This window comes from Xenopus laevis, chromosome 2L (assembly GCF_017654675.1).
Source record: "Xenopus laevis strain J_2021 chromosome 2L, Xenopus_laevis_v10.1, whole genome shotgun sequence".
In the NCBI taxonomy this organism is placed as follows: Eukaryota; Metazoa; Chordata; class Amphibia; order Anura; family Pipidae; genus Xenopus; species Xenopus laevis.
The window spans coordinates 126,958,608-126,973,671 of NC_054373.1; the positions used below are offsets into that span (position 1 = coordinate 126,958,608).

The window sequence follows — 15,064 nt, forward strand, 5'->3', positions numbered from 1 at the left end:
AAACTTTAATCAATATAATTGATTGAGTTTTTGGGCAAAACCCCCGAAAAAAACTTGAGCATCATGAAGGCTATTAACATCTTCCAATGGTTCAAGGGACCTCTGCCATTGACTCCTACATGATATCGTCAGGTTTTAGATGTCGTATTTTCAGATTTTAGCTATTTCCATGGTGGGGGTATAATAAATTTTGAAAAATGAAAGTTTTTTTTTTAACCCGAAAAAGTTTTTGACCAAAAAATATAAACTCAAATGTTTGTGGAAAACACAACTTGATCCTTAATAAATAACACCCTTACTGTCTTGTACTTTCCAGCTCCAAAAATTTTTAACATGTACAGCGGCCATAATATGTAAGAGTTCACAGCAAAAATATTCATCCACTTTCTATTCATTCCTATAGGATTTTTAGAAGCGTATTTATCAAATAGTGAACCCACTCATGCTTCCAAAAATCCCATAGGAATGAATAGAAAGTGGGTAAAATTTCCTTTGGTTAGCTCTAATATCACAATTTGATAAATCTTATTATATTCAAATTTATACATGATGGTACAACTTCTAATAACATATTAAAGAAGTATCACAGTCAAATAACTCATCCCAGTTTTACAGAAATGAATTTGAAAAGAAACATATGGTAAAATACTTATAAATAAATACTGTGGGTCACTGGGAATGAGTGGATATGAAGCTGAAATTCATTTATATAACAAGACCCTTGACTAATTGATGCTGACCCTTTCCCCTAAATGTTTATCTCATTGATTCAAAAGGGTAAAATATAACATATTGCCATGTTTGACTGTAATCATCATAAATAGTCTTTAAATGAAAAAGTACAAAAGCCCAACCAGTATGGTCTTGAGGGGAAAACAAGCTTGTAAATAATAAAAAATCAACAAATAGATATATTCATATTAAAAAGTGTGTTGGAAAGTGTATATACAGTATATGCTGTTTACTTTGAGTAGGTTAAGATCATGTAAATGACAGCAGCTCAGAGTATGTGCCATGAATTGCAACATGATCTGCAAGTCCTATAATGACCAAGAGCTGGTACAGAAACCCAAAACATGGTATAATGTCTAGACTAATTTTTGGTTTTCCTTCTTCAGGTTGTGACAAAAGATGAAAAATCGAAGAGTACATTTCCCATGGAAAAATCAAACTAACACAGAGAACCGTCTAGCCAATATTCAATATTGCATACACATATCCAAAGAATGCCCTGTAGAGAATTGGAATTAAGTCTTTACATGCATGTATTTCACTTGTAATGTGTACATTTACATTTTATGCAAAGAACCTTTATATTAAAACAAGGATTTTATTTTCCACACACATTTGTTGTCTCATTGATAACACTGGTTTTGTTCAGAGTGTATAGTTTGAGTTTGAATGTAGGTACTGAAACATCTTCTGAGAGCTGCAGCAATAGTCTAATTAAAATTCTTGTCACCAAACATATTTGCTCAAAGAAGTTTACATCAGGAGCGTAAAGATACTTCAGGGTGTATTGCATTTTCAGCTGTTATCTACTTGACTTGCCTGTGCTCTGAAAGGTATTTGGATACTGTCCAGTTTCATTTATGTAACATTTTGTTGCTTGTGTTTAACATAATTGCCACCATGATATGCATTTATAATTGAAACTACAGGGTATACTCAAGGCTGCTTTTGTCTCATTTTATGAAAGAAAATTAAACGAAATCATTTCTATACAAAACCAATGTTCCTCATACTAATGATAAAATTGAAGGCAAATTTGACACAGTGTAAATAACCATTAAATGCTTCTATTTATTTTTCCATACAGTATTGGCACTAGGCAAAAAGCCTGTTACAAATGAATATGTCCATCTACCTTTAAGCTGTTGATGCTAGTATATTCTTATACAAAAACTATAGTACATACAATTTACAAGTCTTTGGCTAAGTACTTACTTCCTGTATAATAGCGCTCCTGGGGTAGATTATAATTAGGAGTTTAGTGTCTCCAGTGAGCTGGAGGCTAGCGTAATGGCTGACCTACCCAGCAACATAATAAATAAATGACCACTTAGAGAGTTCTGTGTTCTAAACAGGTATGGGATCTATTATGCAGAATGCTCAGGGCCTGGGGTTTTCTGGATAAGGGATCTTTCTGTAATTTTGATCACCATACCTAAAGTCTACTAAAAAAAAATATTCAAATATTAAATAAACCCAATAGGGTCAAAATACAAGGTACTGTATTAATAATGCAATGAGAAAAAGGAAATAATTCAAAACAAATCTGAATTATTTGATTACAATTAAGTCTTTGGGAGATGACCTTCCCTAATGTGGAGCTTTCTGGATAACAGATTTCTCATACCTAAAAAAAAGAGGATTTTTCAGCTGATGTACAATTCCCGTTGGAATTCATGTATCCCACAATTTTCAGTGTGATGTCTTCTCCAGTTAAGTGTAAATGCTTCCATTAAAAATGTAAAGTGAAAAATGTACATGATCTCCCTTTCTACTCACAGACCAAAATTGGGGGGAAACGTTCTTACTGAGTTTAACACATTTTTGAATTTAGCTCAAAAACTGTATATTGGAGCATTACTAAACTGTTTACATGACAATAAATCAGTTACTAGACTTTCGACAATGAAAAATCAAGTAATTCCTCATTTAAATTCTAAGCAAAGTACAAGCAGAAATAAAATCTCAATTACCCATTCAGTCAGCCCATTTAATAATCAGTCAACTAATGGGATTAACATGCCTTATGTTTATGGTATTACAGGGCAGCTCAGTCACGGCCTGGATCAAAGAACCATTAATAAATATTCTTTGCATGTATTAACAGTTCAGAGCTGCTGCTAAAATATTCGTTTTCAAGATACAAAGTAGAAGGAACATATCTCACTTCTAAATCAACGGTGCAAAGTGTCGGCAGACCTGCATATAAAAGGATTAGCATTTGGGCTTCTGATACATGTATTTTTTGTTGGTGTTTTATTTTAAGTTTGAAAAATATATACGAATAACTAATTTAAAATTAACAGCATTTTTCAGTGCCAGATTATCTTAATACTGTGACAAAAAACAAAAAAGGGTTTGCAATTTCTATAAGAATATATAAACTTCACTGAAATCTCATAAATTGGAAACATGTACTATGTGTAAGTGGGCACAACATCTCTCCCATCAGGACTCATTGCAATGTGCCTTTAATAATACATTATTTGGGAGGCAAAGATCACCAAACTCTTAGGGTCATTTATTAAGTGCAGGGTAGGATTGAAAGCTCTTAAAACTGGCACAATATTCTATATTTTCTGTATTTTGTACCACAGGTCTCTGTGTTTTCCACGTGATAAATACAGTGCTGCCTGCATTTGGCAGCACTGTATTCAAGAGGGGTGTAAAAACGCACATATATATATGTGGTTGTAAGGACAGGGCTGCATTGTATCCTCCAATGCTGCCAGTTTTTTTGCATTTAAACCTTGCTTAATTTAATAAAAAAACAAAACCTACAGTGCTCAAAGAAACAAGTCACTCAGCTGCAGCGTTTCAAAGTCATTGTGCCAAAATATTATGTTTATATCTTGTAGGCGCTATGGAATATAAGAAATTTAATTTATTTGCATAGTGAGCTCTTTGTGAATTACTTTGTGAAGTATTAGGTTCTGGGTCGGCAAGGGAATGCCTGTATTGTAGTATGTATGTCTATATTTATATAGTGCTGCTTGTGTATGCAGTGCTGTACATTTTTACATTTCAATAATTAAAAAGATTGGGGAAACAAAAATAAAAATACATGGTTACAAAGATTAAGTGCCACATGTTACAAGTTACACTGGAGGAGGAGGCCCTATCTTTGTGGAGCTTACACTCGAAGAGGGTGAATAATAAGTATCTAAGGGGGTGAATAACAAGTATCTAAGGGGGTGGACAGAGAGGTGGCTCCCATTCTCAATAGCTGCGTAAATGGCCATTAAGTGCCAACACTGAATCAGATATGTGCTGCTTTTCTAAGAAGTATGAAGAGACTTTTGTTTTGTAGAGGTTTGAGGAGAGTTTCTTATGGAAAAATCCAGTTAAGGAATTCCTGAGGTAAGGAGCAGCAAGAAATGTGGAGAGGAAGGTTTAGGGCAAAGGCACATGTGAGATGGGGCTGGTGCTTAGGTGTCAATGCCCATATATAATGGCTTTTATTTACATCTTTCGCCATTAATACCGAGGTCAACCCAGAATGCAGCCCCAACTAAATTAAAAAAAAGATATTACAAATTATATGCAATGCATATTTCTTCAGCTATTGTCAAACTTCAAATGGCAAAATCTGATATTAGGGGTTCAGGGAGCAGAAGAGGAAAAGCGCTGGAGCTTTGATATAATGGGGTTATATAATAAAGGAAATGTTAATTTGAGATGCAAAAAAAATAATTTCTTTCTTTAAACTATTTTTCTTTTGTGTGAATGTTATATAGCCCATTAGGTATTTAGCAACCCCATCCACCAATGGAATAAAGGCTGCAAATTGTATACTTTGCACAAACAGGCGGTGTATGTAATAAAAGCCATTTTTGCGTCAAAGAAAAACACAACTGCAAATGTTTAACTTTACAATTGTATTACATTTCTCCCACAAGGTACAAAGATTGGTATTGGTATAATAGCATCTATAACTACCATCAGTAGGTACATATTAATGGCCAATGTTTTAAAAGCAAACACCCCATTGGCTGGTATTGGCTACTGTGCCAGGGCAAACTTAGTGCCTTTATTGTATTTTCATTATGTGCCTTACAGACCGGTGTATAAATGCACAAGGGTTTAGGCAAACATATCTAACACTGGGATCATTTAGTAACAGAATTACAGCCCCCTGAATTTGGCATTCTATTGTTGCTGAGATTGGCTGACCAGTCCCCCAATGGCATCAAAAAATGAAATTGCTCAATAAACTGCAAGGTCTCACCCATTTGATGTATATTTATGGTACAACTGTATTATAATATAATAGGAAACCTATAGGAGCCAGGGAGCAAGAGAAAAAATGGCTTCATAATAAAGATTAAATTGGAAGTTGAAACAATAATAAACCAAAAGAAAAATGTACATGAATAGAGCTCATAATATTTCAGTTAGACAAATCAATATAAAATATAATGCAAGTTATTGTGGACCTTAGAGCTACATTTACGCTATATACTATTCCAACAAAACACATTAAATCTGCCAAATCATAAAATCTGCCTATTGGCTGTCTCTATGCCCTCAGCTGACAGGCTTGTCAATTTACATGACATTAATCCGTCTGACGGGGAGTCTGAGAAGTGCCGCGTATGATCTTCTTATTTCTCTGTTCTAAATCTAAGCCAATGATTCTATGCTGTAGGTGTGAAACAGTGAATTCTGATCAGGAAACGAATACATTTTTTCTGCCACTGACGCACATTGTTTATAGATGTATTTATTGATTCATTTCTTTGTAATGCCCAATTCCTTTTGTGACCAATGCTTTTATGCCTCTGTTTTACCATAGTCTTTTTTTCTACATTATTTGTTCATGTGTCATTAAGTACTGCAATTACAATGCAAGAAAGCTGAAATGAAGTATGGTTCAGTATGACACATATTCTCCATACAGACACAATCTAAAATCCTAAATATGTATAGACAAGGTTAAAGAGAGATATCACACACAAATACAAGAGACAGTTATGTGATTGCTTACCACATTTTATGTTGAGGTCTGGGTGCTCAAGGCCCAGATCTTCAGCTTATGGAGCCATTCAGGAATGCACATGAACAAGCAGACTGGCACATCCGGACCACAAATAATAGTTGTAGTCAAAAAGCAGTAGAAATAATTTGAAAAGCATTCTAGTTTAAAATAGTCTACAATGTTAAGTTTATTTATTGAAATAAGGTTAACATTTGTAGACTATGTTAAACTAGAATGCTTTTAAAATAATCATAGCTGCATTTTGACTTCAACTACTTTTTGTGGTCCAGATGTGTCAATGTGTGTATTCCTGAAAGTTTCATGTAAAGCAAGGCACTCACAGGACTTTAAAATATGGTGAAAAGAAATAAAGTTTATTTATTCTTCCAATGTTTCAGTCTTCCTTGAGACCTAAGACCGTAACAGAGGAAGAATAAATAAACTTTATCTCTTTTCACAATATTTTAAAATATTTTTACATGATATTCTATATGAGTGAATAAATGTATGAGATACATATATGGGAGAATGAACAAATCTAGGAGAAATACAGTCAATTTTATTTTCGATCTGATAAAATTATTCCTTCATTTTATAATCCCGTTAATTGGTAACAAAATGTTTCTCCTCTCCATCTGTTGTATTGACTAAAAGAAAAATCATTCTCTGCAAAAGGATTTAGTATCTCCTGTTTGTGTACCATATGGGCTTCTATTCAATGGCAGCTCAGTATTACAATAATATAAGAAACACTGGAAACATTGTTAAAAAGGTTTCTTCTACAATTTCTCTTCTTGCTTCAAATAGAAGTGTATTTAGTTTATTTAGTACAATATATTATTATAAGTATTATTTAATATTCCTCAACTTCAGTTGCAAAAAAAATACTGTATATTCATTGTTTAATGCTAATGAAAACCATTTGGTTTTTCCAAACAGTTTGGAGGTTATTTATCAAAGGTCAAGTTTGTGAGTTTTTTTCTCAAATAAACTCACAACTTGCTTGCTTATATATGAAAAAACTTGTAAAAAACTCAAATGAATGTGATCAGTTGGAAAAACTTGAATACTCGAATTGATTGAGTTATCTCTGAAAAAAACCTTGAATAGCTCGAATTTATTGAGTTTTCAAGTGCAAACCACCTAAAAACCCCGAAAAATCATGAAGGCTAAAAACATTTTCTAATGGTTCAAGGGACCTCTGCCATTGACTGACCTGGACAGGTTTTAGCTGGAGTATTTTCGGATTCAAGCTTTTTGCAGCTTTGCGGGATTTGAGTTTTTTTAACCCTGAAAAATTGAGTTTTTACAGCATCTACCCATGAAAACATGATTTTTTTTTAGGAAAAAAACACAACTCTATTTTTGATAAATAACCCCCTACATGTAACCTCTAATAAATACACATAAATCATAAATATACATGACTGCTTGGTGCAACAATCATAGCTTGGGCACAGATTCAGTGCACACCTGCAGCATTCTAAAACTATAATTTCAGCTACTCAGCAAACTTCGGTCGTAGCTCATCAGTATATCACACTGTCAATGAGCCCTGATTTCTTTTCCTTGAAAAAGATATTCTGTAACATTTTAAAGGCAGAAAAACACAGCAATTTAGGTCACATTTAAATTAGTTTAAGTTCAAAAAGATTGCTTTTAAAACTGAAAAGTCAATGCAAAAATCAATTTGACTAGAATAAAAGGAGAGAATGACTTGTGGTTTAATGCACCAGGCACAATAAACAATACAGATCCAAGTTGATGCCTTTGATTCCCTTTTAAAACCTCTCATTCAAGCAGTATTAAAAAAAATCCTAGTTTGCCTCCATCTGCAACTTGCTGGGAAGAGCATTTGTTAGAGCTATTAGAGTGTAGTGTATTAGTTTCATATATACTGCATATATGATCCAGTGCTAGTTGTGAGAAAAATTTGTGAAACCGAGACGTGCGCCAATTTTATTACAAGCGCAATAATTTTTCTTGTTCCAAATGCATTAAAGTCAAGGGCCATTTTTTCTTGTGCCAACTTTTTTTTCTCTCAGCAACTTTTTTTGTCCAAATACATTAAAGTCAATGAGGTTTATTTTTTTATGGCGACTTTTTTGTCCAAATGCATTAAAGTCAATGGGTGTTTTTTCTTATGGCAACTTTTTTTGTTTCTATGAATTTTTGCTGCAGTTTCGGGATGGTGAAATGCGGAATTTCGCTGCAAATCCATGGCTGCTGAATAAATTGTCTCATTATACAGCATCAGACTTTAAGCGCTCATCCAACCACCAATCACTTTCCCTTATCTTATCCTTCTACATAGCCACCAAATGAACTATAGATTACTCTTGGCAATCTCCTGTTCTCCTATACCTTCCTCTCAAACTGAAATTATATATGCTTCTTGGATGTAAGTTAATGTAATTCTTGGTATCTACTGTTTGGGACTAGAGTAGCAGAAGTGTTTCGGAACACTCCACATGTATTAAAGGGATTGCACAGCCAACGTTATAATGGTCTGAATTTGAGTAAAATTCTCTGTAATGTATGGCTGTGTTGGGAAGTGGATAGACATTTCCATGTCTGTTATTTCCATTTTTCCATTGTAAGCTTGGTGAGCTCATGAAAGAAAAGTTACTTTTGGTAAAGCCGGACAAACTGAATCTCTCATACACAATATGATGCTATTTATTGAAGCAATAAAATAAATGTAATATAAAAATAAATGAATTATGTGATGACAGTTCTGTGATGATAGCGCATATATTATGTATCAGTAGAATCAGATGTCTTCATTTCTATTCACTGAACAATTCCCTAATAAATTAATTTCTTTCACAAAGCCTTGTGTGCAGTAAATCACCCATTCCGGGCCATAATATTTTGATTGAATAACTTTGTGTCACCAGTTGTGCATTCAAGTATTGTTTCGTTGTCAGGTGCACAATTAAAGAGTTGCTATTACTTCATTTTTTTATTTTTCCTTTGTATTTGTGTCTAACAGAACTAAAATGTGAATGTATAATTATGTTCTTATGTATTTCTATTCTAGCTACAGTGCTTGCTTTTCCTTATAGAGGAAAAATCTCAGTGCAAATAATGTCTTAGACCCAGGAATACCATGACTTTATAGAACAAGAAAGGTGTGCAAAATCTTTCCAGTTCATATTGGATGTGTATGATGTCCTTTTAAGAAATCATAATCATCGTACTAGACAGGAGGATGAAATCGCACTCCAATTAGATAAAACATGATGAAATAAAAAAGAAATATAAGACTTGTTGTAAAAAAAATCAATAACTAGGTGGATTTTGCGTCCTGATGGGGACCTCACAGTAATATTATAGGAAAACATCTCCAGTCTGACACACAATTCTCAGAATGCTTCATAAAAATTCAAAGCACTTTATTACAAATTCTTTGGGAAGAAGCCATTCACATTAGCTTCTGTCCTAACCCCTTGATTACCTACTCAGGGGTCAGTTGGGGAACAAACCATACACTGAACCTCTTTATTGGCTGTTCTCTGTAGCAACCCTATTCTTGCCTCACACTCCTATATCATGGTAGAACAGGTGAAATCTTCATTTACATGGACCCCACAACAACGTTTTCCTCAGGGCATTTACTTTTTACTGAGGTCTTCTGAATCAGGCTTCTTGGAACAATACACTTTCCTTTGCAGGGTGGAGTATAAAGAGGTATGAAGCTTGGGATCCCCTGCCTATATATAAAATATAAAAGCACCCTCCTGTTAACATATTTTTAAAATGGTTTAACAAATCAATGACCTTCTCTCTGATGTTGAAGTATTTACGCAACACAGTCTGCAAGGAAAAAATAATACATATTTGGTAACAAAGAGAGCAACAAACCCACAACTGTAACAGCGTGTGGTGTTATCCATATAGTTCCTAAATAGCGATTACTCAAAAAATGCAAAACTGTGTCTGCCTTCAGCATATGCTAACGGAATTCTTGCCAATATCGCTCACAAATAGAAAAGTGAAGTGTGAATATTAACAGGTTTGCCATTTTAAGAATGCAACAGATTATACAAAATGTGATGCCCTACATTGACAATATTGGCTTAACATATGTTTTACTGCAGAATGCGGTAATAATAAAGATACAACAGGTGTATTTTTTCGATAACATCTTTTGCATTGGTTTATGGAATCTGATAGAAATCGGTGAAATATATGAAGCCTTCATGGAATAAGAGATATGCAGAACGAGCAAGATGTGTGAACAATGATCTTTATACAGAAATAAGGATAATTTATATTTGCCTCAGTATATGTGCATTATGTTATATTTTATATTCATGCCCGGGATTCTTTTGTTTTGCTTATTATTTTTTTCCCTATATATATACTGTACTTCCATCAGTCGTAAAGTTACATGAATGTTGAATTCTAATTTAAATAGACACAAATGGTGAGAGCACATAGACATTATTCAAATATTTAGAGGCTAAAGGACAAGAATGCTGCCATTCTGAAGATAATCTAAAGAGAAGATGTTATCATTACCAGATATTCTTATACACACAGTACCTTGCTGAAATGCAGAATCTTTTTAATGAGCTATTTTGTTTTTAAAAAGTAATGATACTCGACATTTTGAATGGGTTTACCTTATTTCTCTAAAACTGTTTAAATACTGTATGTGGACATTTGACACAAGAATACATGAATCTGCATATTTATATTGTACTAATATTATTCCATACTCCATATGCTGTCAAGGTAATTATTTTGAAAATTGTGAAAGTGTACGTTTAAGACTGCTGAGAAACCATGCAAGCCATTTATCATTTCAGCTTTTATAATTCGTCTCTATAATGTCCCTAGGGAAGGAGGTCTATTTAGCAAGCAGAAAACTTCCCCACTGCAGTTACACATGAGCTGAATGACACAATGCAATGTGCACCACAAAGGTTTCCAGTTTGCAGTATGCACATCATGAAACAACCAAGCCCAAGGCTCTAGTGAAAACCCAATTGTTTGCAGGCAGAAATAACGGTTGTGTAAGGACTCACCCTGGTGGTCTAGTGGGTGACGGGGACGCATGCCGCATGCTGCTGTCTTCCCCATTGCGCTTCCGGGTTTATTCGCCGGCGTGATAATGTCATCGTGCAACAGAGTGAAATTTAAAGTATTTAAACGGGCCTTGTAGTAAAAATCATTGCCCATTGTTAGGTTCAATTTGATTGTTTTCTGGGTGCTTTCCTTAGTGTATCCTGTCTGTTATTATTGTTATTGACCCTTGCCTGCCTGTGATTATTCTAATCTCTTTGAATCCTGACCATTTGCCTGTCTGCTGACTATTCTACATTCTCCAATCCTGATTCTTGCCTGTCTGACTATTCTCTGCTTGTGCTGGCCCGGCCTGCCTGTTTCCAAGTGGTGTTCTTCCTTCCAGCATCCTGGTGAGACGATCGTGCCCCTTAGCTCATCCAGAACCGTTTAGCTTAGCTCCTCTCTCAAATAAGACCTGACGGCATCCAATTAGCCAAGGGCTCCTCCCGAGGTGAAAGGCGGCGTTTAGAGGCAGAAGTGAAAGCCGAGACCGGGGAGCTTAGCTTGGGTTCTGGATTTAGGGTGCTGTTCGTGACAGGTTGTTTCCATATTTCCAAGGCAGCTATAATAGTAACTTTTAGATTAAGTAAATGATACAGGGACTTTTCTTACTGCCATGTGTGTTGGAGTCAGGAAAGACCTTTAATACCCTCCTGCGATACCCTTCTGATATATACTAGACATAGACCTCATGAAGGGGATTTTCCCTCTTGAAAAAAAACAAAATTTACCTTGCAATTAAAAAAAGATTTGTTTTTGCATGTGTTTTGAGGTGGGGGCTTATACACATTTACTGCCCCTGCTAGAAGAGTACAAGAAATATAGCACCAAATTTACTTCAATTGTCTAATCCAAACAGAATCCAAATGAAGTGTAGTGGCAGGTGTACATACAACCCCCCGTATTTGTGCTACAGAAGAATTTGTTACTGGGGATTTGGTAGCATTTAAGAAAGAAACATTATGAATTATAATATATGTAGATTATATAAAGACTCATCTACAGTTTAGAGATAAAGCAGAAATGATATGTTCTGTCTTACAACAATTACTGCAGCAACACACTGCCAAAAAGAAAATCCATGCAATTCCTATGAAAAAACATTTTTAACCAATAGGCAATGGTTTCTTGCAGAGAAAAAGTGTACACTACCTAGGCCACCTCTTTAAAATTGCAAGATCTCTGTCGGAAAAGTCACTGCTGATGTGTTCATCAGTTTATACCAATCCTTCTGCAGAGACACTTTTCCTGTTTATTTTGTTTATTCCCATAGGAATGAATAGATAATAGATAATTTCTGTTTTAAGATCTAATCTCACATAAATCTGCTGTTACGGCTAGTAGTGTAGAGAAGCCCGTAACTGCTGGGACCTACCCCTTAGGTGTAGCAGGAGAACCCTGCCAGCTCCAGTCTTCACCGACGCCCTTTTGGGGCCCTGGAACTTTCTGTTGCAAAACAGGCAGGGATCCTACACACGGAAAAGGTAGTTGGAAGTGCGGTACCAAAGGGTCAGGCAAGGTCAGAGTAGTTATCTAAGCAAGGGTCAGTGGCAGACGGAAAGATGCAGTAGTCAAAAACAGGCAAGGAGTCAAAAAAAAATATATCTGCCCCTAAGTCTGTATCAATTCATTTTTGGGGTCAGTGTTGGGGCAACAAACTGGTAAAAAGAATATTCATACAATGCCCAAGAAAAACCCCACAAACATTATTTTGTTTTCAGTTCCAAAACAATCTTATTAGCATTTATCACATTACTACTGTATATATATAGTCCCCTACCTCCTAGGTGATTATAATATAATACGTAGCAGAGGGTGGTATAGTATTCCTTCTATAATACAAATTACACACATATGGATGTTTGCTTCAGCAAATGTACAGAGAAAATACCTGCAAATATATGGCTATGCAGATGAATCAATGTTTAATAGCCTATCCTAGTTTGTTCCATTTTCTTCACTTTCTGCAGTCTGGCAGTCTGTATAGCTCTAGTAATACAGTTGTTACCTGATTTGTTATTTTCCTTTTAAGAGTTTTCTGTAAATGGCTGGGAGCATTCTGTATCTCAGTATATTGCCAGAGATTCAGCATTAATACCAACATCTACATTGAATTTACTTCAAAGTATTGTATAAAATGTGTTTTTATTGTTACATGTTTATATTACAATAAATATACTTAAGATTGCCACAGCTATCTAAGTCTTTCTTTGCCTGGACTTGTGGCTCTAAAAACTTTACTTTTTTTTTTTTTAACTTTTATGGACTACAGAAAGATTACTAATTGCATCTCTTTGACTATTGTACTACATCTATCATATACTGTATGTAAAAGCATTACTCTGAATAGAATGAAAAGCTCAGAATACATTACATTGCAAATAGAATAATACTTGAAGGACAACTGAGACAATAAGTAGACTGCATTGAATGTCAGATAAAACAAGACAAAAGCTAAAATCTAGGTATCTGCAAACCAACACTGATCTAAAATAAATACAAATAATGATACATTAACCATTTCTTTAGTATATGCCACAGAAAAAAAGTAACCTGGTGTTTCTTTGGTCACGTTTTAAGGCAAATCGATTTGGCTTGATTTAGCTCAATTAAAAGCTAAAAACCTGGTAAATTTTTACATTTTTATGTGCATGGGAGTCAATGTACAGTAGATGGAGCTGGAGTTGGAGATGGAGTTGAGGATTGTGCATCTGGCACACATAACACACATTATACTATAGCAATAAAGGAAAGGTGTGGTTGTGCTCTTATGTAATGATTCTGAGAGACCAATCTGATATTTGGCAACAAGTATTTTAGGTAGGTGAAGTATATAGGCTGCACAGCTTATTTTGTTATTAGTGATTTGCATCTAAAAAGGTAACTCATTTTGCTGTAACTTCAAAAGGCAGTGGCCACTAAAGGGATTATCAACCCCAAAGGAAAAGGAAAGTAATTATGTAACACAGCAAGTTATATAAAGTGGCCTCCTCATACCATAATGTCCTCACATGAAAGGAGTCACCCCTCCTATGTGTGCCATCTGGCTGGTATTTTACCAATCTAGCAATTAAAGGAGAACCAAATCTTAACTAAAGAAGTAGCTAGAAATGTTGTACATTATGTTTTAAGCTTCTATACCAGCCCAAGGCACCCGCAGCCCTTTAGCAGAGAATATCTGTGCCTCCAAAGATGCCCCAGTAGCTCCCCATCTTCTTTCCTGCTAATTGAATGCACATGATCTGTGCTGCTGTCACTTACAGAGTTTAGGGACCCACTTAAAATATACATTACACTAAGAATATAAATGTCACAATATCAGATAATTACTTTAATTACTACATGGCAGCACAGCAACCAGTGCCACTAGCATCAGAATTTAATATTCAGCCTTGTAGCATCAACTTATATTACAGGCCAACCTCATTTTCTACTTGATAATTTGCTTATCTTCTCAACAGCTGCTCAGAGCTAATTTACATACAGCGGGAAATTTAAAGTTTAATGGATGTCTTTATGTTATATGTTGCAGCAAATACATTACATTTCCACTGTTAATTACACATGTCCAGGGAACCTCAATAAAGACATTGTTATAATGCCCTACACATGAGGCCACTGTATAGTTTATGTTCCATATGTTAGAAAATGTATGGGGGAAACCGGTTACCCCCCCCCCAAAAAAAATTTAGGACTTTTGCAGGCTATCACTCTGAAAAAAAGAAAAGACACCAGTGTTTTCTGAACTTTGATGCATTTTCCACTCACAGAATATGATGTAAGTAACAGAAGAATGAGGAATGATCCACTCCAGTGCACTTAGCCTGGTCTGAGCTGGCGAAGGCAAGTCTGAAAGAGGTAATGTTCAGTAAAATCCGCGGTTTAGTGAATTTGTGGAGTAACATCCATTTGCCAGAGTGAATTGTCACCTGTCGATAGAGTGCGAATGAGAGATATAGATATAATTCTAGCGTATTTGATGCCAGCACCTATTAGTACATTTTTGAAGTTCCTGTGGGTGGTAATGCCACTTCGCCCTTTAGTGAATCTGCCCTATTGACTCTGTACAATAACATTTCTTTTTTTTTTTTACATTCATTTTAACACAGATTGTGGCTGTAATCATAAATGAGCAATAATGTATGTATTTCAACAATGTAGGGCTAAATAATTAGGAAGTCTGCCAGCAATGAATGATCATCCAGCCGATCAATTTAATTCACACATGAGATGGATGAAGAAGACCTTTGATAAATCCATATCTGATATGGAGGCCAA

At 35.1% G+C, this 15,064-nt stretch overlaps 1 protein-coding gene and 1 long non-coding RNA gene across 2 annotated transcripts in view; one reads left to right on the plus strand and one right to left on the minus strand.

The window, feature by feature from the left end:
- Window positions 1–1,344, plus strand: part of LOC108708481 — a 56,867-nt gene extending 55,523 nt beyond the window's left edge. The window contains exon 3 of the long non-coding RNA XR_001934470.2: window positions 1,119–1,344. This is a non-coding gene — a long non-coding RNA (uncharacterized LOC108708481). The remainder of the gene's footprint in view (window positions 1–1,118) is intronic.
- LOC108708480 (heparan-sulfate 6-O-sulfotransferase 3) overlaps window positions 1–15,064 on the minus strand; it is a 282,117-nt gene that overhangs the window by 106,018 nt on the left and 161,035 nt on the right. The window lies entirely within an intron of this gene.